We start from the raw sequence: 25,994 nt of genomic DNA, 5'->3' as shown, positions 1-25,994 counted from the left end.
AGTTTTTGCTTTTGCTTTTACCTCTGTGTTTAGCTTGCCCAATTTGGAATCCACAAAGGAGGCAAACAATTGATCCGTTTTAGTAAAATTTTTTGTTCTATGCAAGTAAAAACGCAATTGTCTTTGAACATCCAGTAAGTGTAACATATTTTCACCCTTGTTTGTAAAATCTGGAAGAAAACTGGCAAATTTACAGATTGATTGATGTTGGAGTCTGACAAAACCTTAGGAAGGATGGTAGGATTAGTTCGTAAAGCCACTCTATCCTTAAGAAAAATTAAGTAAGGAGGTTTAGAAGACAGTGCGTGAAGTTCTGACAGTCTTCTACCAAAAATATAGATTTTCAAGTCAAACTTTTTAACTCGCTTTAGCTGCCAGTTCAAAAGGTGAATGAATTAAGGATTGTAACACCAAGCTTAATTCCCATAGTGGAGTTGGATCTTTATAAGGGGGGGAGTTCAAAAGAGGGGTACTTCTCAAAAAGCCTTTACAAAATTTAGATGAAACCAAGGTGGAGTTTTCAATCCCAACATACAAATTAGAAATGGCAGGTAGTTGTACCTTAACAGTTGAGGAGCTGGCTCCTTCATTGAAAAGGGTTGCTAAAAATGAAGTAAGGCTGTTTTCCAAGAGAGGAATTTTAACTCTGCAGATGTTGCAGGCTCAAAGGCGGGAAGCGTGAGCTTTTCTAGTACAAAGTTAAGGTCCCAAGCAGGGATGGGTGCTCTCCTTGGTGGCCTTAAGTTGTCTGCCCCTCTCAGGAACTGTTTGATGAGAGGGTGAGAAGAGAGGTGGCTCAGTGTTGTAATGAGCCGAGATGGCAGAGGCATGGTTCTTAATGGAGGAGAAGGATAGGCCTCAGTGGAGTAGATCTGCTAGGTAATCCAGGATTAGAGGTAAGGAGGGCAGTGCTGTGTCTTCTCCTTTAGACTGAATCCAAGAACAATACCTTTTCCACTTATCAGCATAGGATTTCCTTGTACTGGGTCTTCTGGCTTCAAGAATGACTTCCAGCACTTGCTTGCTTAGGCCGGTCACTGGGGGAGAATTCAAGGATTAAGCCAGGCTGCAAGATTCAGTGTTTATAGTTGCGGATGCAAGATCTGTCCCCCTGCTGAGTGAGGAGGGTTGGGATCTGGGGTAGGTGCCAGGGTGACACCGGTGACAGGCTGCGCAGTAGTGGGTACCAGTGCTGGCATGGCCAGTCCGGGGCAATCAGGATTGCCCTTGGTCTGTCTTGTCTTATCTTGAGTAATATTCTTGAGAGAAGAGGCAGAGGGGAGAATGCATAAATTGAGAGGTTTACCCACTGGAAGGATAGGGCATCCACTTTCCAGGCCTTGCTGTGAGGTGTCATGGTGCAACATTTGCTGAGCTGGTGATTGCAGGGGGAGGCAAAAAGATCCACCTCTGGGGTCCCCCATTTCTGAATCAGAAGGTTGAAGATGCTGGGCTCTATGTGCCACTTGTGTGGGTCTGGGAGATTTCTGCTTAAGTTGGCTGCCAGTGAGTTTTCTTGCCTGGCAGGAATTCAGCTTGCAGATGGACCTGCATGTCCAAGGCCATGCTCTACAGGGCCATGGCTAGCCTACAGAGTGGGTAAGAGTGGGTTCCCCCCCTGCTTGTTGATGTAGAACATAACTGTGGTGTTGTCTGTTTTTATTAGCAGGTATCCTGATGAGAGTAGGGATCTGAAAGTTGTCAGAGCATGCTGCACAGCTAGCATTTCTTTCTGGTTGATGTGCAGATGAAATTGACTTGGGCTCCAGTGGCCCTGACTGCACTTGCCGTCCATGTGTGCCCCCCCAGGCATAGTCTGATGCGTCTGTGGTTGGGGTCTGGGTGGCATGGGGTTGAGTAGAGGGCAGTCCCTTGTTGTTGCTGCATGCTGCTGCCCACCAAAGAAACTCTGTCCTTAGACAGGGTGCGATAGGAATGACGGTTTCCAGGTCCTGAGAATGTTGGCACCAAAGACTTTTTAAGTACCACTGAAGTTTCCTTATATGCAATCTGGCATATGGAACTACTAGGCTACAAGAGGCCATGGACACTAGGGCCTGCAGGATTTTCCTTGTGAATAGCTGGGTTCTGGTGTCCATCTGAGTAAAATAGTCTGTCAGATAGGCTTGTTTTTCTGGAGGGAGGAATGCCATCTGGGATACTGTGTCCAAGCCAGGAATACAATCTTTTGACTGGGGACTAGTTTTGATTTCTTTTTGTTGATGGTGTACCCAGGGAGGTTAGAAGGTTTTTTTTTACAAATGTCAGGTGCGACAACAGCATTTCCTGACTGTCTGCCTGAATCAGGCAGTCGTCCAAGTACAGGTAAATTTGAATATTTCTCTGTCTGCAGTAAGCAATGGCTGGAGCCAGGCATTTTGTGAATACTCTGGGGAGCAGTGGATAAGCCAAAGGGAAGTACAGAAAACTGATAATGGAAGTACAGAAAACTGATAATGCATAGATCCTGCGCTGAAGTGAAGATATTTCCTGCATGACTCCCTTATAGGGATGTGCAGATAGCCTTCTTTTAAGTTTAGGGTGACTAACCAGGCCATCTTTGGCTATCATGGGTAGAAGCTGCTGCAGGGTGAGCATTTTGAATTTTGGTACCACCAGGAAGATGTTGAGAATCGAAAGATATAGGATTGGGCGCCAAGTGCCCTCTTTTCTGGGTACCAGAAAAGGTCTGGAATAGAATCCTTGACCCATCTGTTCCGCAGGAACAGGGTGAATTGTCCTTATAGAGAGCAGGGATCGAACTTGGCTTTGTGCCTCTGCCCACTGATTTGGAGAAAGGTCTGTGAACCCTTTTGGGGTTGGCAGTGAGTGGAAATGAATTGGTACCACTGGGACAAAATGTTGAGGACCCATCGGTCTTTGGTGATGGACATCCAGTTTTTTGCATGAAGGGCAAGTCTTCCTTCTAGGGGCACAAGCGGCTGAGCAGAGGTGCGGAGTGGAGTAGAGAAGTCATTGTAAGGTCTTATTGTAGGGAGGTGGCTTAGCACTCCCTGCTTTGGAACTGTGCGGTCTGTCTTTATCCTTACGTTTTTTCGGAATATCGGTAGTCAGATGGCTTACCAAAGCCATCTCAGAATATGGAGATCGAGCACTAAAGTATTTAGCGACAATAAGGGCCCGATGATGAATGGTTCAGGCATTGAAGAAGGCATAAAACAGACAGCGAGGTATGTTGTGATCTGGGCCTAAACAGGTGATGCAGTAAGAATGAAAATCTCGGTGTGGTATTTGCTTTCCACAGGCAAGACAATTGTTAACTTTTTCTGACATCGGATAGAGCAAGAAAAAATGATCCCCAATGGGGTATTTAGCTTTAGAAGACTTCAGGACAATTCAATTCGTAAACAAAAACTCAGGTAGTGGCTGACCGGAAGGCTATCCATTTTGAGATTGTCTGTTTGGAAATTGGCTTCCCTTGATATCTATAGCATAGGACACACAACTGTTCTTTCTTTCTTTTCTGAAAGGCTTTGTTCTGTCCAAATAATAACGCAGTTGTCTGTGGATGTCCAAGGAATGTAGCAATCTCTCCCTTTGTTTTGAAGGTAGGTAAAAAGGTAGGTGTATACCTGGGAAGCTTCTTTGGCTGCTACCACAGGTTGGCATAAAAGCCGGGTTGGAAGAAACAACTGTCATTGTTGTCCAACTGAAAGAGAGAGCCACTCTCAGGCCTTTGGATGAAAAATGAAAAAAGAGCAATTAAATCAACTGTGGTGATTTTGGGAGGCAAAGAGGCAAATGTCTTCTGGCGCCTTCCCATGCTTGAATTATTCTGTAAAGACTTGAGGATGCAACATCCTCCATGATGGATCTGTATTTCTGCTTAGGTTAGGCTGTATGTTTTCCTTGCCTGGCTGGCCTGTGTAGTGCTTGTGATTTTTTTTGAGTCTGGAATAAAAACTTGACCTTGTTCGAGGTAAGTAGGTGAATAGCTTAGCTTTCATGTCTATGAGATCTTTGTTTTGTCTTTTGTGCCTCTGCCTCTTGTTGTTGGTGTGGCAGGTTTGGCATTTACATTTTGGAGGGGTGTGAAATGGAATCATGCCCTCTGTTTATATAATGTCCCAGACCATTTGTCTTTTGTGACAATATTTCAAAAATAATGCCAATAATGCAGTTTTTTCGCCTAAGGGTGCTGCCATTTGAGCCTTGCTTGGTATGCAAAAGGGAAAGTCATTGAGCACCTTGCTTTCTGAATGGCTGCAGACACTCTCACACCCTCTTTTGTGGGAGCTTGCCATTGTCTGCCTCTAATTGATCCTTGGAATTGTCCTCCTGCCCTTGGGGCCTGTATATCTGTCTTTGGGGTCTGTCATGGCCTGGAAAGGGAAAGGAAGGGTTGTGAGAACTGAAATACTGGGGGTGGGGTTGCATTGAATGTAGAAATTTCTCACTGTGTGCATTGATTTAGCCTTTTTTCCCATTTTCTTCTTTTAATACCTCTCAGCATTAGCACCAAATAATACATCATCGTAGCTTGTCTCTTAGAATGCTGGGGCTGCTTGGAGCTTGTGAGGGCCTTGATGGAAAAAGAGGAAGGTCTAAAGAGACACCTTGAGAGGCAGACCTGTCTACTACATTACGAGATTCACCACCAGTGTGGCTTAGGTATCTGCAGTCAGGGTGTGGGCGGCCTGCTCCTCGGGCACAGCACAGAACGCCAATGAAGTGTCAGTAGTGTCAGGGGGCTGGGGGGCTGAGACGCCTTGCTGAGGTGGGACCACCTGTGGTCGGGGTGGCGTGGGTGGTGGTGGCCGGTCATATCTTTCCGCTTTTGAACCAAGCTTTTAGACAAAGTTGAAATCTGAGTATCCAGTTAAATAAAAACAAATAATTTTTGCAAAACTCTGCCCGGCGGCTTAATGAATGGCGCTTAATGGATATAGTTTTGAAGCGACGAACCGAGACGCCGTGGTCTGGGCTAAACAAGGGTAGAGGAAAATAAGTACAGATGCGGTATTTGCTTCCCATGAAATCCTGCTTCCCATTTGAAATACAATTATTGAAGGCGAAAAGGATTTCTAGGCAGAAAAAAGCTTTCCAGAAGAAAGCTTCAAAGAAGAGTACCATAATGCATTTTGCTGGCGGCCGGCACTTCCGAACTGCTTCTCCGGGCACCATGCGGCTTCTGCTACTGATGCAAATGCAAGAAAAAAGTTCTAAAAAAGGCCCTGAAATGGCGCGTTAGCTAAGAAATAGCGACAACCGGCGCGGACCTAGACTTTGGAATTGACGGACCGAGAGGACCCGCCTGGCCTTTGACAACCCATCTGTTGGCGGCAGGACTGTATGCAAGTTATGACTCTCGTGTAAACTGCTTCTGCTTCGGGCTCCTCGGCAAGAAAGACTGATGTAATGGCGTCGGTTGCCTGTTTTTATACCCCTGACATCAGTCCTGAACAACAGCAACTGACACAGAAATACTACGTCTCTGGTATTCGGGCCAACTGAGGGCTACCTGCAGGCAGATAACCCAAGTGTGATGACTGCACCAGTGAAACACGAAGAACATCCAAATTTGTCGAGGCCAGTAAAGGGCAATGAGGATGACTTTGTTCTTCAACCTGAATGCTTTCTGCAGAAATTTGGTGATTAAAGGGGGAAAAGGCACAGAGGAGACTGGGGGTGCCAACTGTGAAGCACAGTATCTCTCAGTGACTCCCCTGGCAGGGGGATTAAGGCAAAGAATCTGTTGCACTTGTTTAGGGGAGATGCAAATAGGTCGCAGCATGGCTGGACCCAGTGATGAAAAATCAATTCCGCCACATTATTGCACTCATGAGGTATTAGAATGGGTCTGCTCAACTTGTCGACTATCATGTTGGATTTCCCCAGAATGTGCATTACTTTCAGAAATCTGTTGGATGAGATTGCGCATTGCCAAACTCTTGACATCTTCCCGACACCAGAAGTAAGAACTGGCTCCTTCTAGTTTGTTGATGTACCAAACCATGGGCATATTGTCTGTCTGAACTGTAATTATCCTGAAAAGGAAAGTCTTGGAAGGCCAGCATTGCTAAGAGCACTGCTCTCATCTCCAGGACATTGTTATGCAAACTGGCCTCTTCTGGGGACAATGTGCTTTGGACTGTCCATCCTAGGAAGTGCCCCCCCACTGATCTGGGATGCATCCATGGTCATTATAGCCTTGGGTTGAGGAAGAGTGAAGGGACGGGCCTTGTAGAACATGATCTGAGCAGATCCACCACCAAAGGAATCTTTTGCATGCTTGGGTAATTCTTACTTGAGTGGACATATGCTGATAAAGAATGGATCACTGAGTTGCTAACCTCCACTGAAGAATCCTCATATGAAATCTTGCAAGTGGGACTAAAACTACAGCTGCATTGATCTCAACGCTTGTGAGATCAACTTGGCTGAGACTGTGGAGCTGTGAGTTATACTCCTCACCAGGAATCTGATAGTCTGTACTCTTGACACAGTAAGAGAAGCTGTCATGGATACTGAGGTGAAAGGGGCTGTTATGAACTCCAATATCTGCGATGGTTCTAAGTAAACTTGTTGAAATTTATGGTGATCCCCAGAAGGAAGCACGTCTGGAGTACCTGGTCTTGCGCTCTAATCAATAGATGCCTGGTTGGGGCAGTAATAAGCCAGCTGTCCAAGGATGGAAACACTCAGAATCCCTGCAGTCTCAAGTCAGCTACTAGTACAGCCATGCACTTGGTGAAATCCATGGAGGCTGTGGTGTGGCCATAGGGCAGTGCTCTGAACTGATAATGATTGGCTCCCAGCTGAAAGAGTAAAAACCTTCTGGACTGACTGTTCATTTTCATGTGATAGAACACATCCTGAAGGTCTACAGTACATCCAGTCATCCTTGTACAAAGGCAGAATGGACTGAACCGTGACCATCCAGAAATTGGTGTGCTGAACTGATTTGTTCAGACTGCTGAGGCTCAAAATCATTCTCAAATCCCCTGTTTTATTTGGCATTGAAGAATCTTGAGTAAGTTCCGGATTCTATCTGGCCTGGTGGGACCTCTTGGATGACTCTCTTCTAGTAGCTTTTGTATTTCTAGTGCTGCTTTCCTCTGATTGGGTGGAACACTGGGAAATTTTCTTAGAGGTAGAGGTGGTAGGGAAAAAGGAATTATATAACCACTGGAAATAATCCTCTACACCCATGTATCTTTTCTAATGTCTAGCCAGGTTCTCTGGTGCAGGGATAACTGAAATCAGACTGCCTTCAGAGGTGGACAAATCAGGCCACCTTTCAGGAGCACTGGTAAGGTCTGTCAGAGAAGTCATCTCTGGAACCCTGGCGCTGCAGGCATCCTCTGTCAGTGGGCAGTGTCTTCCATTTGAGTTCCCGTCTTTGCCCCTGGATAAACAATCTCCACAGGGATCTTGGAAAGGACCCCTTGGACTTTCTGAAACACATTTTCCGGCCTGCTCATTGATTCCTGGAAAAGATACTTGGAAGGGTCAAAAAAGTACTCCCACTGTAGAGACAATCTCTCCATCTTGCTTGCACCTGGAGTGTGCCCTTTACTTTAGGGCCGAACAATGAGCATCCGTCAAAAAGGTGCATTGACAAATGAGGACGTGAAGGGCTCTGCAAAGCCACACAAACACATCCAGGCATGCCTCCTAATGGAAATGCCTGAACCTGCCACTCTTGAGGTACCTTCAGCTGCATATGAGATAAGCCTCATGGATGAGTTAGTAATCGATGGTAGTGTAGCCAACTGTGAGGCCACAGAAGACTGAGCCTCAGAAGTACTGGCCCCAGAGTGGGAATTTGAAAGTTCCTTAATCAGATCCCTCTGTAATCTTGTGAAGTGTGCCAAATAATTCAGTGATCCAAGTGCAGAGGTTGCTAAAGCATACACATGCTTCCCAAATCTGTCCAATGCTCAACTCCCTGTTAGGGGGCTAGACAGAAGAACTCTGCGCTGCAAGTGGCTGCCAGCCTGGGAGGCGAAATAAGTTTAATATTTGGTAGTCAGGCTGGCCATGGGCTTTCAAGGCAGGAAATCCCCAACTGTCAGAACTGCAACAGTGAAACATGAATAACATCATCATGTGCAGAAGGAAGTAGATGGAACCAAGAAGCCAAACCTCCATTCCATTGGCTCTCCTGCCCCAAAGGCAAAACATCCGAGGCAGAGGTCAGAGCACAGCTATCCAATGCTGAAGCGCCGAGGGGTAGAGACGGCTCTGAAAGCTTCGAAGTCAACTCTAAAGCCTCAGATCAGACATGGACATTTTTGCTCAGAAAGTCAGCCTGCTCTGAAGCACTAGGAGCTGTTGCCCTCAGAAGATAATGTTATCTTCAGATCTGATCCAGACGGCCCCGAGTGACTCAGATCCAGGGCTCTGAAATGAGAAGTCTGATTGGAAAAAGAGCCAAGCTCAGTGGTGTAGTACTAGTAAAGGGTTCCTAAACTGAAGTAATAGGGGCCAGAAAAACTCCCATTTGAATTTGCACCGAGAGAAACTTTCTCATCATTCTAGCCAAAACAGCATTGGTCAGGCTTCTGGAAGAACAAGATGTCATGTTGGGAGACCTGCAGTGCTGGCGGGATTCCAAAAAAAGGAGATGGTACCCAAGAGGTTATTGGATCTAAAGTAAAGCAATAGTATCAGTGCAGTGACAAGTCTGTTACTAAAGCAAAACTGGCAAAACAAAAAAGTACATGGAAACATGAGCAGGGATAAAATAGCTGTTTGTTCAAAATCAAAGTCCACAACTTATTTAAAAAGTTGTTTTTGTAAAAAGTAAGAGAGGACTATTCATAAGTTTAAAATCCAAAGAGTTTTGCCAGGGTACTGGATTTATGGTGGGGGAGTAACTGGGTTCTTCGTAATGGCTTCAGATCCGAAAGGATAGGATACGAGAAAGCTGATTTAGTTTCTGATGCTAGCTTCTGGGAAGGTGCAGGCATTGGATTAGATTTAAAAAATTTTTTTCTTAGGATGTTCCATCGTCGGATCAGAGGATGGGATTCAGTATCGAGATGGACCCGAATGCTTACCAGAAAGCTCCTTTTGTTTAGGTTTGAGGGGGGGGGAATTCCAGATACAGCTTCACATAATGAGGAAGGAAGCGAGCCTTTCAAACTTTGTTTATTTTTCCTGTCAGCGATGGCCCAAGGATTAAAGGACTTGCAAATTTGGTAATCAGTTTGGAGACACTCTGGGCCTAGGCAATATACACAAGCCATGACAATCAGAAAGCAGTAATTTGTGACCGCATTTCTGATGGTTTTTAAATCCTGATGGCTTTTCAGACATTAATAATAATCCAAAAAATTCAGGGATAATAACAAAGACAATGGTATCAAGAATGCACATAATGTGTATAAAAGAGGAAGAAGAAAGGTTTACCAACTATGATAATAAAACATACACAAAAGTGTAAGCAAAGGAGGTAAGGTAGAAACTATAATAAATAAATATATATATATATATATATATATATATATATATATATATATATATATATATATATATATATATACAGACAAAATACGAAGGGTAAATACAGTAAAATTGGACTGATCTGTGAAAAATTACACTAAGTTCAAGAGCTGACAGTGACCATATCCGAATGCGAGAGCGGCAAATGAGATCTGAGGTATGTTGGGGATAGAGCATTATGGGTAAGTGAGGAGCTTGAGAGCTTGTTAGCAGCCACAAGCTGAAAATAAAGGGCGAGTCAGATCTGAACCCAATGGCTGAAGAATGACTGAAAATTGATATCAGATTATGATTTAAGGTTTGAATACATGGTACCTCCAAGACCACTTCTGTTTGTGTTTCTTGTTTATACATTTGCTGTTGGTTAACAGTCTGTAAACCTGGACTTCTGCTGTCAGTTGCATCTCAAATTAATTAACACAAGATCATGCTTACCTACATTCTGCTGGCACTCTGGAATGACACAACCAAACTGACATCTTCCATGAGTCTCTTCCCCTCCCTCGCAAAGGGAATATTTAAGTGTCTCGGAACACTGTTAATATTTTTGATACTAGTCCAGCAAGATAGTATATTACAATGTGTCTACACAATCAAATGACCTGGAAAGAAATAGTAACACTGCAGATGGCTGAAAACTATCTGAATTTTATTTCTGTGGCATGACACTTTTCAGGCTTCAAGGCAGTCATTTGAATCATCAGGGCTCATATCAGACCTGCTCTAGCACAAAAGCACAGGTTTTCATTTGTTTGTCTTACACTTACTTGACATGTGCACCAGATCCTGTCAATTGTTTGCATCGTCTTACTAGGTGGACTGATCATGCAGTCTCCCAAGAGAAGGAGCAACCAGGGGTTTACACTGCTGTCAGCCTGTCAGTAATTACTCTTTCTCTGAGGTGCAGTCTCGGTAAGAATAAAGCTTAGGGGGAAAGCTTGCCACATAAAAAAATATTTTTGAATAATGCTGCATTTAGTCATACTGCTTATGAATTTACGTACCCGTGAAATGAGTTTCTAAGTACTCATGTTCATTTATACTTGAACAGCAAAGAACTAGCAGGTACCTTACCCTGAGAGATCTCTGTTTATTTATCATGTAATATGAGCTACTTTTGTCAAGGTGCTGTGTTACAAACTGTGGTGACTCACAGATGAAGTAGAGCACATTCTTTACAGCTGCTTAATAAAAAAACAGACATATACAGACTACATCTCTGTCAGTACAACACAAATGATATTACAAGACCTCATGAACTGATATGAAAAACAGTCAAGAACAACACACATTTTACCTACAGCATCTAGCAATAGCCCAACTGTCAGAACATTACGTGAAAGTTATGCACCTAAAATAACAGAACTGCAAGAAGAAAGTCCATCCTGTGTAAACAGGACTACTTGGTGTACAAAAACTTTCCCAGGTTGCCACAGATTTTATCCTTGCTATCATACACCATGCATTCAAGTCCTTTCAAATGCAAAGCAAAGCAAATGGAGGAGAAAAGAAAAGAAAAGAAGACTCCTGGCTAGATACACCAAAGATGGGGGTGGAGGGAGGGTATGTTAATAAGGATGGACCAGTTCACAAATATGAATGCTATATGCTAACTGGAGCACTTGCTCTGCAACAGTGGGTGCCATTCTCAGTAACACCTGTGATTAAGGACCTTGGGTATTAGGAAAGTTCAGTAATCCAAACATTCCCATGCTAATACCTCCCCATCCCATAATGCATCACTCCTCTCCTTCTCTAGATATGAGATTAGCTACAGTAATGAAAAAAAAAAATCAAATGTAAGACCAGGAAAAGATTCTCAGCTATGGAAGGGGAAGATGTAAGTGCTTGTCACAGAGGATGGACCCACTTTTACAGATCCAGTACTACAATAAGAACGCAACTTTTGTGAAAGAAAGGAACAGGTTCACCTTTAGTAATCTGAAGGACGATGTTTTCAAGTTCTTCCTACTGGATGGTCCTCTAGGAATAACATATCCTTCATACCTACAGCCCCCAAAGCAGATCTGGATCTAGAAATGAGATTCAGATTAAAATATTTTGCAAAAGTATTTAGTGAAATCCACACAGATGCTGCACAAATATTAATTGCTGGATTTCTTAAAAAAAGACTACAAAGTTAAAAATGAGCTTAAGTAACTTGTGGCAATGGCCTATTAAGCAGAATATAAAAATAAAAGTTATGCGACTGGGCAGCCATCTGGCTTAGGTAAGATGAGCAACTTTATAGCCTAAATTCTTGTGTCCACATAATACCAGTATTGACAGTGAACACTCATGCAATGCAGCAATTATTCCCGCCGTAAATGTATGCACTGGTTTAAATTTTACCCCATTTCAACTTCAGACCTAAAGGTAAGACTAATTAGAAACAGTACCCTGTGAAAAACTAGACAACAATTGTCAGCAGAAAGAGTACGAATTTCAAAAATCATTCTAACTGATGTGAAAGATACCAAGAAAAGTGTCTTCCAAGACAGGAGCTTTAAATTGTGTAGTATCATCTGGCTCAAAAATTGTCTACATCACTTTTTTTTTTCCAGAACGAAGTACAAGTCCCAGTGAGGAAATGAGTCTCACAGTCAAAGTTTCTCTACAAGGTGCAACTAAAGAAGACTTTGCATTCTTTCAATTAAAGTAAGGAATTACAACCTCAGGCTTGGTGAAAGTTAGAGATAGCATATGAATGTTTTTTAATGGACAAACTCAATCTAGGCTTAAAATGCAAGTAAAACATACTAGGACTGTAGACATAGGAGGGGAAAAGGGACCTGGAGCTTTGAAATCAGCTCACACCAAGAAGCATGTGAATTTATCACCATAACTTTTCCTTACGCTAGCCTTTTGAGAAGAAAGTACAGTTGTGTAAAATCTTACCATAACAGTAGATATCCTTCTCTTCATTGTTGCACTATTCCTTAAAATAGGGATGCCCTGCCAAGGGCAGCTCAACATCTGGTCAGTACACCAAAGCCTTTAGGGTGCTAAGGGTATGTTATAACATCACACATATGCTTCCCGTTCAAGGTGAAGACCATAAAGGTGAAGTCTGGACATACCATCTTCAGAACTGAGAGCCCCAGTAGGAATGCCAGCTCAAGATCAAGGTCAAACTTTGTCATTCAAACCATACCACAACGTGCTTACATGAACGAAATTACGTTTCTCCAAACTTAATTTGTGAACATAAACACAACACAATTACGTATAAAAATAGAACAGCAATAACATTAACCAAAAACATACAAATACAAAAATTAAAATTATCAATTTTCAAAATGAACTCAGAATATGTATATATTCATAAGTCAACAATCACAATAAATCAACATGTTCCATATTAATGAGAGTTAGGTAGTCTAAATAGCCTGTGGAAAAAAATTATTTCTAAATGCAGAAGCCCTGCAATGCAAACTACGATAATGCTTTCCAGAAGGCTAAAGATAGAACAGTCTATAAGCAGGATGAGTAGAATCTCCAACTATCTTTGTTGCCTTACTAAGACGAGACAAGAATAAATCTTGTACAGACAGAAGAGAAGTTCTAACAATTTTCTCTGCCATCTTCCCCACTCTCTGAAGAGATTTCTGTTCCAAAACAGTAGAAAGTACAGTTGTGTACACCTACCATATATGTAGATGTTAATCCCAAAGTCTGGGTCGTTGGCTGCTCAGCCATGAAATCCCATACCCTGCAAAAATACACCTCACCACACAAAAGAAAAATAAGAGGGACAAGAGGGAGGGTAGCAGACTGCAACAGTGAACCTGCAAGACTGCAGAAGCAAAGCCTGCCCTAGACTTAGAGTAGAGAGGTAGATTGTAGTGCTTAGAAAAGTATGCACTGAACTCCAAGTTGCAGCTTCCAAAATGTCTTTGGTAGGAACTCCTTGAGGAAGGCAGCTGAAGTGGCAGCAGCTCTGGTAGAGTGAGTCCTTATACTCCCTGGATTTGCTTTCCATGGTGTGAATAACAAAATCTGATTCCATGAGCAATCCATTTAGAAATGGTCTGTTTTGAAATGGCAAACAAACAATTGTTCTGATTTCCTGATGTCCTTGGTTCTGTCCAGGTAAAAGTAGTTGTCTGTGTACATCCAAGGAATGCAAGATCCTTTCCCCTATTTTGAGGACTGGGGAAAAAGTTGGCAGGTGAATAGTTTGATTTAAAGCCACTTTGGAAACCACCTTAGGCATGAAAGTAGGATTAGACAGAATGGCTGTCTTCCAAGATAGAAACTTGATGTCAGATGTGGCAGCAGGCTCAAAAGGAGGTAAACATAATTGAGATCCCAGGCAGGAATGGGTGGAGATCTCTTCTCTGTGAAACTGTCTCATGAGCTGGTGGGAAAAGATTGGAGGGTCTGTAATATAATGAGCAGAAATAGCAGAGGCATGTATCTTTATGGAAGAAAAAGAGAGACCCTTATGTAAGAGGTCTGTCAGATAAAGTAAAATCAGAGGAATGTTAGGAATAAGAGGATCCGAATCCTGAGCCTGCATCCAGGTGCAAAATCTTTTCCATTTTCTTGCATAAGATTTTCTAGTGCAAGGAAAATGACATCCATAACCTGCTTGGGTAGGAGAGAATGAATCATATACCCTGGATTAACCAGGCAGCCAGGCTGAGTTTTGACATGGGAGTGCAGAACTTGACCCTGGTGTTGGGACAGAAGGTTCGGAGTCTGAGGTAGAAAGGTTTTTCAGAGTTGGGTACCAAAACTGTCGAGGCCAACTTGGGGCCAGTAAAATTATCATCTTGGGCTTGTCCTGTTTGATCTTTAATAACACCCGTGGAAGAAGAGGTAGAGGTGGGGCATACCCAAAGAGGTTTCTCCAACTGAAAGATAGTGCATCCACTTTCCAAGCTAGTTCGTGGAATGTACTTGCGCAAAAAATCTGTAGATTATTGAGGTGGGATGCAAAGAGGTCTATTTGAGGACATCCCCAGACTGCTGTAATCATCTTGAATATTTCGGTGTCCAGCATCCATTGGGTCTGGCAGGTTCCTGCTCAGACTGTCTGCCAGGATGTTTTGCTTCCCTGGTAGAAACTGAGCTTGAAGATGAAGGTTGTAAGCCAGAGCTGTGTTCCATAGATTCATGGCTAGTCTGCAAAGGGGATAGGAATGTGATCTCCCTTGCTTGTTTATGTACCACATAACTGTGGTGTTGTCTGTCCGTATCAGCAGTTGTCCTGGTTGTAGAAGATTCCTGAAGGCCAATAGAGCATTCTGAACGGCTAACATTTCCTTTAAATTGATAGGCAGGTGCTTCTGATCCTTTGTCCAAAGGCCCTGCAGACAGTTGCCCTGCAAATGGGCTCCCCATGCATAATCCGAGGCGTCCGTGGTTAGTATCGGACTGGCTGGAGGCAGACTGAAGGCCTTCCCTCTGTTTTGAGAACATGCCTTGGACCACCAAAGGAATTCCTTTTGAAGACAAGGCAGGACGGTGATCTGTATGTCTAAACTGTGGCAATGCTGAGACCATACACTTTTTAGGTACCACTGTATTTTCCTCATATGTAGTCTTGCATATGGTACAAGAAGGATGCAGGAGGCCATGTAACCCAAAGCCTGCAGGAATTTCCTTGCAGATAGCCGAGTTAAAGATGCCAAGGTTTTGAAAGTTGAAGCCAGCTGTAATTGTTTTTCGTATGTCAGAAATGCCATCTGGGTTGTTGTATTTAGAAGAGCACCCAGAAAAGTTATCTGTTGTGAGGGTGTCAAATTTGACTTTTTTATCTTTACAGTGAATCCCAGGAACTTGAGAAGTTTTTGAACAAATTCTAGATGCTGGAGTAAGACATCCTTGCTGTCTGCCTGAATAAGACAGTCGTCCAGATAAGGGTAAATTTGAATTCCCTTGAGTCTGCAATAAGCTACTACTGGAGCCAGGCATTTGGTGAAGACCCTAGACAATCCAAAGGGCAGCGCAGAAAATTGAAAGTGCCTCGATCCGGCCTTGAACCTGAGGTATTTTCTGCACTCCTGCCTGATGGGAATGTGCAAATAAGCCTCCTTTAAATCCAAAGTTACCATCCATGCATTTTTGGTCAGCATTGGAAGTAGCTGCTGTAGAGTGAGCATCTTGAATTTTGGTATCTCGAGAAAAGTGTTCAAGATTGACAGATCCAGAATGGGTCTCCATGAATTTTGCTTTCTGGGGACTAGAAAGAGCCTTGAGGAAAAACCTTGTCCCATTTCTGAAAGTGGAACTAGTTCTTTGGCTTTCATAGCCAAGAGGGCTTCCACCTGGTTTAAGGCCTCTAACCATTGATGTTTTGGTAGATCCGGCCATCCGCTTGGTCTTGGTAGGGTATGAAAATGGAATATGTAACCTCTTGAAACCACATCCAGAACCCACTAGTCTTGGGTTATATGAGTCCAATTTAGGTGAAGTTTTGGCTTCCAGGCAAGAAGTTCCTGCAGCCCAACAGAGGGAGTCATTGAGCCTGTTTTCTATGAGCTTGCGACCTGTCCTCTCCTCCCCTAGAGGTGGAAGCAGTCCACTGTCTTGGTCTATAAGAGGGCCTTCCTTGGGAGCCGTATGCCCCTCTGAGGCCTGTCTGAATTGGGAAAGGACCAATTTTTAGTAGGCCAATTTCTACTAAATCTGGGTAGCTGTACTTGTAAGAAATCCTTAACCGTTTGCATGGATTTTGCCTTGTCCTCCATCTTCTTTATCACCTCTTCAGCCTTAGATCCAAACAAAACATTATGTTGAACAGGAGCATCCAATAACTTAGCTTTTACTTGATCTGGCAAGTTTTGTTCCTTTAACCAAGCATGCCTTCTAATGACTGTGCCAGAGGCACAAGGCATCAAAACCACAGTGTAAACCATGCTTCCCTACTTGTTCAGTGGCATGCATTAAGTCATGTAATTCTTTATCATCTGCACAAGTGGAAATGGAAGTTAGCTTTTGTTTCAAAACAGGCAGAAGAAATTGCTGGTATTTCAGCATGTGAAATTGACAGTTTAAAGCCCTAATAGATAAAGTTGCAGAAGTGTACACTTTTTTGCCCTATCTTTCTAAAGATCTGGAATCCTTCTCAGTGGGAATGGGGTTTTTAGCAGTAGCGGCCTTAACCCCCTTAGGGCCCTGAGAGATGGTTTCAGGATCAGCAGTAGGATTCTTGTATAAAAACTGGTGGGAATCAGGAACCCTATAATATCTGTCTGGCTTAACAGGAGCTGGAGGAAAAGAGTCAGGAGTTAAGTTAGCCTCTGAAAACGCATCATCCACAATATCCAAAATAGGAGGATTAGCCAGAGGTCTATGTTGGGGAAGAAGAAGAAAATCCCTAAGTCTTTTCTTAGATTCTGAGTACTCCTGTCCTTCCCAGTGAAAATGTTCCCTCATTTCATGTAAAGTTTCCCCAAAAGAGAAATCCTCAGGGGGAGAAGCTGAAGGAATGGATTCCTCAGCATCAGAATCCTCATAAGGAGGGAAAGAATAATCCTGGTCAGAAGAAGAAACTGAAGAAACAGAAGCCTGATCAGAGGAGTCATAATACAATTCCTGCCTTGGCCTTTTATCTGGAGGGGGATGTGAACCCCTAATCATAGTAAGTAAGTCCTCCGCCATCTTAAGTAACTGTTTCTGAGACTTGGGACCCGGATCAGAAGAGGCCTGGGCTGTAGTCTTTGATTTGGAAGGAGTATTTGCCTTTGTCTTTGGCTTTGCCTTTATCAGAAGCTGAGTAGGCCTGAAAACCCCTTCGGAAGCCGGTACCTGCACAGCGGCTCCGGACCCATCTGAAGGAGCATTGTCCGAAGGTCCTGCAACTGAAATATTCAAAGGCCTAGTTGGCTCCTCATGGGAGTCTGTTTCGGCCATCGGTTCCGAAATGGCCGATGACAGGGGCTGCAAAAGCGCCTCACTGACGACAGCCAAACCTGAAGCTGGCTCTGCTTGTACAATATCGTCTGATTTGGACCTTGGAGGCCTGTCTTTATCCTTGTGTCGTTTGTGAACTCCGGTAGCGGAGGCGTCCGACGCACATTTTGTAATTAAAACACCTACCGAAGTAATGAAATGCAAAATCGTACCTTCGTTTAATAGTACGTTGATTAAATCTAGCACAAAACCGACAACTAGCTACGTCGTGGTCAGGGCCTAAGCAAGGAAAACAGTAAGAATGAAAATCCTTATGAGGTACTTGCTTCCCACATGAAATACAATTATTAACTTTTTCTGACATCGGACTGGAGCAAGAAAAAGTTTCAATGGGGTACTTAGCTTTGAGTAGGAGAAGAAGTCTTCAGACTGAAAAAATTGCCAGGAGTCAGCCCGAACTGCTATCAGCAAGAAAGACTGGAGAACATGGCGTCGGCTGCCAGCTTTGTACTCCTGGCGCTCTGATGTCAGGGAGCATGGCTGAGCAGCTGACGCCGGACCCAGACTTTGGGATTCTGGCCGACCGAGGACTGCCTGCCGGCAGGGGAGAACCCTACAGTCATGACTGCAACAGTGAAACACGATGAACATCTACAATACCATGCTAAGCTAAAAAGCCACCAGTCAAAATACTCTCTATAGTACCTCTACAAAGTGGTGAGGACAGCAGGAGGAAGACTTGCTTCTGGTCTATAGGCCAATTCATCATAATCATCACTAATGAGCCCCACTACAGTTATGTCATCTGCAAACTTTATGATGTGATTTGACTTATATTTAGCACAGCAGTCATAGACTGCCAAAGTAAACACAAGGGGCTCAAGACACAAACTTGAGGAACCCCAGTATTCATAGAAATGACCTCAGAGATGTTCTTCCCCACATGTACTGTCTGGGGTCTATCTGTAAGAAAATCCAGAATCCAATTACACAGTGGAGTACTAATACCAAGTAGATCAAAGTTTTTAAACCAAGTACTGGGGAGTAACTGTATTAAATGCAGAACTGAAGTTGATGAAAAAGCATCCTCACAACTCTTCTTATTTTCCAAATGGGACAAAGACAAATGAAGTGTTGCCATTATCAAATCATCAGTAGACCGATTAGGGCGCTACTCAAACTGAGATGGATCAAAGGTTGGAGGAAGTTTAGACGCTACACAGTCTTTAACCAACCTTTCACAGGGAAAACAGTAACACAGACATCCAGAGGATCAAATGTCCAGGGGGAGGAGGGAGGGCGTGAATACTGCAACATTGAAGAGAAGGGCATCTACCATTCTGGTAAGATTTTACACAACTGTACTATGTCCTTCCATATCATTGTTGCAGTACTCCATACAAAAGGGTGAGTGCGAAAGCTCAGGAAGACAACAGAGAGGAGGAAGAAAGACCAGCTGAGCCTTCTAGGAACCCACGAAGAATGGCCCTAGCAAAAGCAGCTCTAGCCCTGGATATCATATCCAACTTACAGTGCTCGGTAAAGGTATGCACAGAAATCCAGGCAGCTGCCTCAAGGATAGAGTTAGTATCCAAACTCTTGAAAAAAGCACCAGAAAAAGCCAAAGCCCTAGCAGAGTAAGCCTTAACAAAAGAAGGAAGCCTCTTACTATGAAAAGAATAACAAAAAGAAATGGCTTTATCCAAGAAAAAAACAATTTGCCTGGAAACAGCCAATCCTAAGAATCTACAACTTATTCACCACCTTCGGCATAAAAAATGGATTAATACAAATGATTATCCTGTCCTTATGGAAAACTAAAAAGGGGGAACAGCCATAAGGGCTTGAAGCTCATACATCTGTCTGGCAGAAGTAACAGCTAACAAAAGAACAGTCTTCCTAGAAAAATGCTGTAAGGAAGTTGAAACTTGCATGGTCAATTTCTCCAAAATAAATTAAGATCCCAGGAAGGAGGAACAGTTCTCTGGGAGGTCTAATATGAAGGACACCTTTAAGAAACTGTTTAGGCTCAAACCTAGAAGCCAAAGGAGGAGCTAAAGTCAGACACGTAGAAATAGCTGACAAGTGGGCTTTAATAGAAGAATACACCAACCCAGCATTGAGCAATTCACACAAATAAGAGAGAACAAAAGGAACATCCAAAGTAAGTGGGACCAGGTTACGTGAAAGACGCTAAACAGAAAATCTATTCCATTTGGATAAGTAGGATTTTCTAGTAGTGGGTTTCCTGGCCTCCTGCAGAACCCAGTGTCTTCATAAAAAATGTGTCTATAGGGAATCAGAATCCTACAGCCCACAATGTCAGCTGAAGAGTGGACAGGTGGGGATGGATGAGCTATCCCTTGTCTTGTTTCAGAAGATCCACCCCATGAGGTAGCTTGTGATTACTACACTTGGCTAAATGCAGAAGAGGGAACCAATGTTGTCTCGGCTCAAAGGGAGTCACCAGCAAGATTTTGGGAGCATCCTGTTTTATCTTGCACAGGAGGTTTGGAATAAGAGGAAGGGGAGAAAAGGCATAAACATGCATCCCTTTACAAGGAAAAGATAGGGCATCCACCTTCCAAGCCAGAGGACATGGGACTCTGGTGCAAAACAGAGGAAATGGTCTGTTCAGAGGGAAGGCAAAAAGGTCTACTTGAGGAACACCTCACTGGTGGATAATGTCCAGAAAAACATTCCTGTGAAGCATTCACTCATGGGACTGTGTTACGATCCTGCTCAATGAGTCTGCCGCAATATTCTGACTTGAAGGAATGTAAAATGCCAGACGTGTCACTTGGTACAGAAAAGTTAGCTCCCAAACCTAAGGTGTCAACCTGCAAAGGAGATAGTACCTTGTTCCCCATGTTTGTTGACATATCACATCATTGTGGTGTCGTCTGTAAAAACCTTTAGGGGCCCTGGAGAAAACAGTGGATAAAAAGCTGTTACAGCCAACAGGAGAGCTCTTATCTCTTTGATACTGATGTGCTCCTTTTGTTGTTGAGGAGACCAGAGACCTTGTACCTTCACAGTCCAAAAGAAGCCCCCCATCCCTGTCTGATGAGTCTGTGAACAGCTCCTGAGAGGAAAGAGTGGGCTGAAACAGGAGTCCTGGATTCAATGCCAACTGTCGAATCCACCACTGAAATTCCAGTGGATGGGAATGCTGACGTCAAACTGACTTTAGAAACCACTGAAGCTTTCTCATGTGAAGTCTGGCAAAAGGAAGCACAGGAATGGTGGATGCCATGAATCCCAGAGCCCTCAGAAATTCCTTGGCTGAAACAGAGGACAGAGGAAGAAGGGACTGAAAGAAGGAAATCAGAGTTGAGGCCTTGGGAGGAGGCAGAGATGCTAGCATAAGAACAGTCTGGATCTTGCATCCCAGAAAAACATGGTCTTGTGACGGAGACAGGGTGGACTTTTGGAAATTGACAGGGAACCCAGGCTTTGCAGCAGAGAAACTACAAATTGAAGGTGCTGTAAAATAATCTCTGGAAAGGAGGCTTGAATAAACAGGTCCTCAAAATAAGGAAAGACGTGAACGCCCATGAGCCTGCAAAAAGCAACCACAGGAGCTAGGCATTTGGTGAATACTCTTGGAGCATTAGAGGGGCCAAATGGCAAAACAGAGAACTGAAAATGCCAGAAAGCACAGAGACATAAAAACTTCCTAAAAGGAGCTGAACAAGAGTATGAAAGTTCAAACAAAAGCTGGTTTATTGGGATAATTCCTCTGAAATTTAGGCACAGGGGAAACAGAAATGTGTTTAAACTCCTGTAGTCCCTTGCCTTTTCCTGTAGGGACTTAAACAAATCATCATCAGCAGCAGCACCAGACAAATGTTTGTTGTCCAGAGGAGCATCAATCACCTCAGCCTTAACATCATCAGGCAGAGATTGATGCTGAAGCCAGGAAGCCCTAGAGGAAGCGTCTGCTGCATCATAAACATGCATCATTTTACAAAATGGCAAACTACCTGGGAAGAAGTATATAACAGGGGCAAAGCAGAAGTTTTCCTCTCAGTCAGGAAGATCAGAAATAACCTGGCCAGCTTGAGAAAGAAGAGACAAAATGTATCTGGTCATACAAGTCTGAAAATTAATGGCCCTAAAGGTAAGGGTAAGGGTAGCTGAGGTGTAAACATTTTTATTCAGCCTTCCCATAGTCCTGCTGTCCTTATCAGAAGGAAGAAGCTTAGTGGAAGGTAGTAAATTTAGAAGGCTTGTCAGATGCCACAGACACTACAGATGGGTCAGCAGAAGGACACTTGTAAAGAAATTTGCAATCATCAGGTGTTTATAAAACCAATCAGGCTTTTTAGGTGCAGGGGGCTGTGAGTGAGAAACCTAAGAAGCAGAAGAAAAGGCAGCCAAAACCCGAGGGACAACAAAAGGTCTAAGAGACTCCATCTGGAGAAGCTCATAATACCTTCCCTGAACTTCAGATAACTGGGTACAATCCCATTTAAAAAATTCTATCATCCTGGAAATTGTATCCTGAAAAGGAGATTCAAGACTAGTAGATTCCTCTTCCTCGGAACCATAATCTAAAGAAGAAGGAATATGAGCAATATAAGCCAGGGATTCCTCACCTGAATTCTCTTCCTCCTCACAGGAATCCTGCTCCCTAGTTCTCTTAAGAGATGAAGATGACCATGGGGGAGGTTGGGACTAAACACCCTGAGGAGGCTTCAAAGCCATGAGAGCACTGAACAACCTGTGTGTGAAATTCTGCCTTCACTTCGAGGGGTCCTTAATGGCAGGAGATATATATGTTTTGACTTTTTTCAAAGGGATGCCAGCCTTATAAAAGTAGAAGGCTTCGATGTTGGCCGACACCCAATAATCGTAGCTTGACCTTCCTCCCGTACCAAGATCTGAGGAACCCCCTTAGGCCCTTTGGTGATAATCAGCTGCAGTTCACCTGAACATCTGAAGTGGCCATCTGCAAAGCCTTCAAGTCTGTGCACGAAGCAGGATCCATGCCAGCCTCAGAACCGGTCGCCACAGAGGAATCCAGCACAAGAACTGGATGGCCCTATGGGCTTTAACCTCAAGAGAGCCGTCTAGAGGAGGCGGCACAGCTGAAGAATCTGACAACTTTTTTTGGTCTTCTTCGAAGATGGCTGACCCTTGGACCAGGAAGCACCCTCCACAGCATCTTTTCTTAAGAACTTTAGATGCTGACTTTCCAAATAAATGGCTAGGGAAGAAAACGACTATGTGAAGTCTTGGGTACAAAAGCCTAACAAATAATACAGGACGTATGGTTATAAGAAGCACCTAAACAAAACAAATACTGCTTGTGACGGTCGTTCTCGGGGGAAATTGTCTCCCACACTGGCATTTACCCTTTCAGGATGATATGAACTCCACAGCAACACAAATACAAAAGAAAAAAGGATAAGCAAAAAAACACCAACAGGGCACTTATCTGAAAATGGCTTGGTAAACCAGAAATGATTGGGGCATTCAGACCAACAATATAAGAAGGCGTTCAGACTGGCAGCAAAGAAGTTCTGAGGATGGTACGGCTGGATGTCACCTTTATGCCCTACACCTTGCATGGGAAGCATACATGACACATATGGTGTTACCCTTAGCAACCTAAAGGCTTTGATACACTGGCCAGATGTTGGGCCACCCTTGGCAGGGGATACCTACTGTAAGGTGTACTGCAACAGTGATAAGGAAGGACATCAGAGTATACAGACCTCTCTACCAGAAAAGGAGGATTACTACCAACTACTGCAAGTGGAAAAGCAAAGTGGTAAGGCACAGGGATTATAGGTTTGGGTGAACCATAATTAATGGCTGAGTCAGTACTATTCCCAGAGGACTTAAAATCTTCTCCAGAAAATAAGGCAGAAGAGAATGAGAACAACTTAATCCATTTTTAAAACAACTATGAAATATTCTAGAACTGAGTGGAATAAATGTGGAAAAGGGATCTAGGCCTCTAGAATCAGCAAACACTGGGAAGCATATACATTTCAGATATGGAAAGTTCTGCTACAGTCAAGTAAGTAGCAATGATGATGACTTTGGCCATACGGAGTTTGGCCTTCTGGATGAGTTTCTCCATCAGAGGAAATGGGGTAAGTAGTAAATGAGACCCGGTGGCCACTTGAGAGCTAGATCATCTCTTGTGGCCTTTCCCAGAGATGGAAAAAGTGAGAAGTCATTCCTGCACTTGGGGTTGGTTAGGAGGCAAACAGGTCATAGTAGGGTTTCCCTCGTTTTTTGAGAAAATGTTCCTTGCCATCAAAATGCTGAGGGATCACTTATGGGATATTTGTTCATCTTGTCCATCAAAGACCTGGACTCTGCAGGGATATGGATAGCAACAAAAAAAACAGTTGCTGGACATCACCCATTCCTAAGCTTTCAGATTCAGATTTTTTCCCCAGTATTAGGAGTAGGATTTGGTACTTCCTTTCTAAAAGGCCATGTAACTTCCACAATGTGTGTCTGCATGCTTAGAACTTTCACTGGGAAGGAGTCTTGGAATGCTTACAAGGTCAGTGGACTATTATCTTCTTCAGTATGTTGACGTGAAGGTAAAGTTCTGATGATATCCAGACACCATTAGCTATCTGTCCACTGATATGACCTCATCCACACCTGAAGACTGATGTTTCCATGATCAAGAACAGTTGTGTAAAATCCTACAATAACCACAGATGCCCTTCTCTTCCATGTTGCAGTATTCCTAATTCTTGGGTTATCCCCTGCTTGCTACCCAAACGTCTGGCCAATATACAAAAGCTTGTAGTCACTGCTAGGTACGTAGGACGTCTGACATTGGTCCAGGGAACATGGGCCATAAAAGTGACCTCTGCACATACCTTTCCTCAGAACTGAACGCCCCAGTTGGACCCCAGTCCCAGGATAGCTGTACAGGTTCTGTGCCATTCAAGAAGGAACAGTTTGGATGGAAAAAAAGGGGGTTAGGTGGGAGGGAATGAATGCTACAACATGGAAGAGAAAGACATCTATGGTTATGGTAAGATTTTACACAACTATTCTATGTCCTTCTGTTCTCATGTTGCAGTATCCAAACTATTGGGTAAGTGCCAAAGCTCACAGGGAAGAAGGGGGTGATGCATGGAACTTCTCTCCACGAAACCATGCAGAATTGCCCTAGCAAACCCCACTATGGATCTGGAGATGTGATCCAACCTGTAGTGTTTAGTGAAGGTGTGAACAGATAATCATTTAGCTGCCTCTAGAATGGAAGCAGTGTCCATTCCTTTGAAGAAGGCCCCAGATGAAGCCACGGCTCTAGTGGAGTGGGCTTTGATTTTCAAAATGAGTTGTTTACCATGGAATGTGTAGCAAAAGGATATAGCTTTGGAAATCCAAGCAGAAATGGTCTGTTTTGTCACCACCTTTCCTAGAGCTCTGAGGTGGAAGGAGACAAACAGTTGTTCTGAATTTCGTGTATCCTTAGTCTTGTCAAGATAAAATCTAAGTTGTCTGTGAACATCGAGGGAATGTAAGACTCTCTCACTGTCATTTTGGGGGTGAGGGAAAAAGGTGGGCAGGTGAATACCCAGATTTAAGGATAGTTCATTGACCACCTTGGGCATAAAGGAGAGGTTGGTCCTCAGGGTCACTCTATCCTTGTGGAAGATGAGGAAGGGATGAGTTGCCATGAAGGCCTGGAATTCTGACACTCTTCAGGCTGACGTCAGGGCCACAAGGAGTACAGTTTTCTAAGTGCATTGTTTCAGAGATGCCTTAGATGCTGGTTCAAAGGGGGCAACAGCGAGTTTCTCTAGAATGTAATTCAGATCTCATGAACGTGGGACCAGCCTCCCGGGAGGTCTTAGGTGTAGTACTCCCTTAAGGAATAACTTTGGAGGGAGACGAGAAGCTACAGGGGGATCAAGAGGCAGACAGGCCGAGATGGCAGCAAGGTGTGCTTTAACTGTGGAATATGCCAACCGTGCTTGCACGAGTTCACACAGATAGGATAGCAGTAAGGGGACCTCACTTTGAAATGGGTCTAAGCTGCCTTTGTAGACACCACATGGAGAACCTCTTCCATTTAGAGAAATACGATATCCTAGTATTAGGTTTCCTGGCCTCCTGCAGGACTGTTAGCACATCTTCAGTGCAAAGGTGCCTAGAAGAGATCAAAATTCTATTACCCATGGGGTGAGATTCCAGATGGGGATGGATTAGGGATCCCTTGTCCTGTGTGAGAAGGTCCCCTCTGTGAGGTGACTTGTGGTGACTGCCCCTGGCTAAATGCAGAAGGAGGGGGAACCAATGCTGTCTTGGCCAAAAGGGAGTCACCAGCAAGATTTTTTTGTTTGTCCTGCTGGATCTTCAGCAGGATTTTCTGAAGCAATGGGAAGGTGGGAATACATACAGAAATATCCCCTTCCATGAAATTGAAAAGACATATGTTGCCTTGCTAAGGGACTGGGTAGCTTGGTGCAAAACAGTGGCAGTTGTCTGTTCAGAGGGGAGGGAAATGGATCTATTTATGGTGTACCCGACTTGTGAACAATGTCGAGAAACGGGTCTAGGACTTGTACTCGACGACACATTTCCACGAATCGGAAACGGCAGAGCACAGTTTTGTGAAAGTGCTTTTTCAACGAAAAAAGCACTTTCGTGAAACTGTACTAAAAAAAAAA

At 43.7% G+C, this 25,994-nt stretch overlaps 1 protein-coding gene across 2 annotated transcripts in view; it reads right to left on the bottom strand.

Annotated features, from left to right (window-relative positions):
- Positions 1 to 25,994, bottom strand: part of TAPT1 (transmembrane anterior posterior transformation 1) — a 1,296,801-nt gene that overhangs the window by 607,979 nt on the left and 662,828 nt on the right. The window lies entirely within an intron of this gene.

Source organism: Protopterus annectens, chromosome 2.part1 (genome assembly GCF_019279795.1).
Source record: "Protopterus annectens isolate FY-2018-M chromosome 2.part1, PAN1.0, whole genome shotgun sequence".
Taxonomy (NCBI): domain Eukaryota; kingdom Metazoa; phylum Chordata; order Ceratodontiformes; family Protopteridae; genus Protopterus; species Protopterus annectens.
Note: the sequence above shows the minus strand (reverse complement) of the source record. Positions and strands in the feature narration are given on the sequence as shown.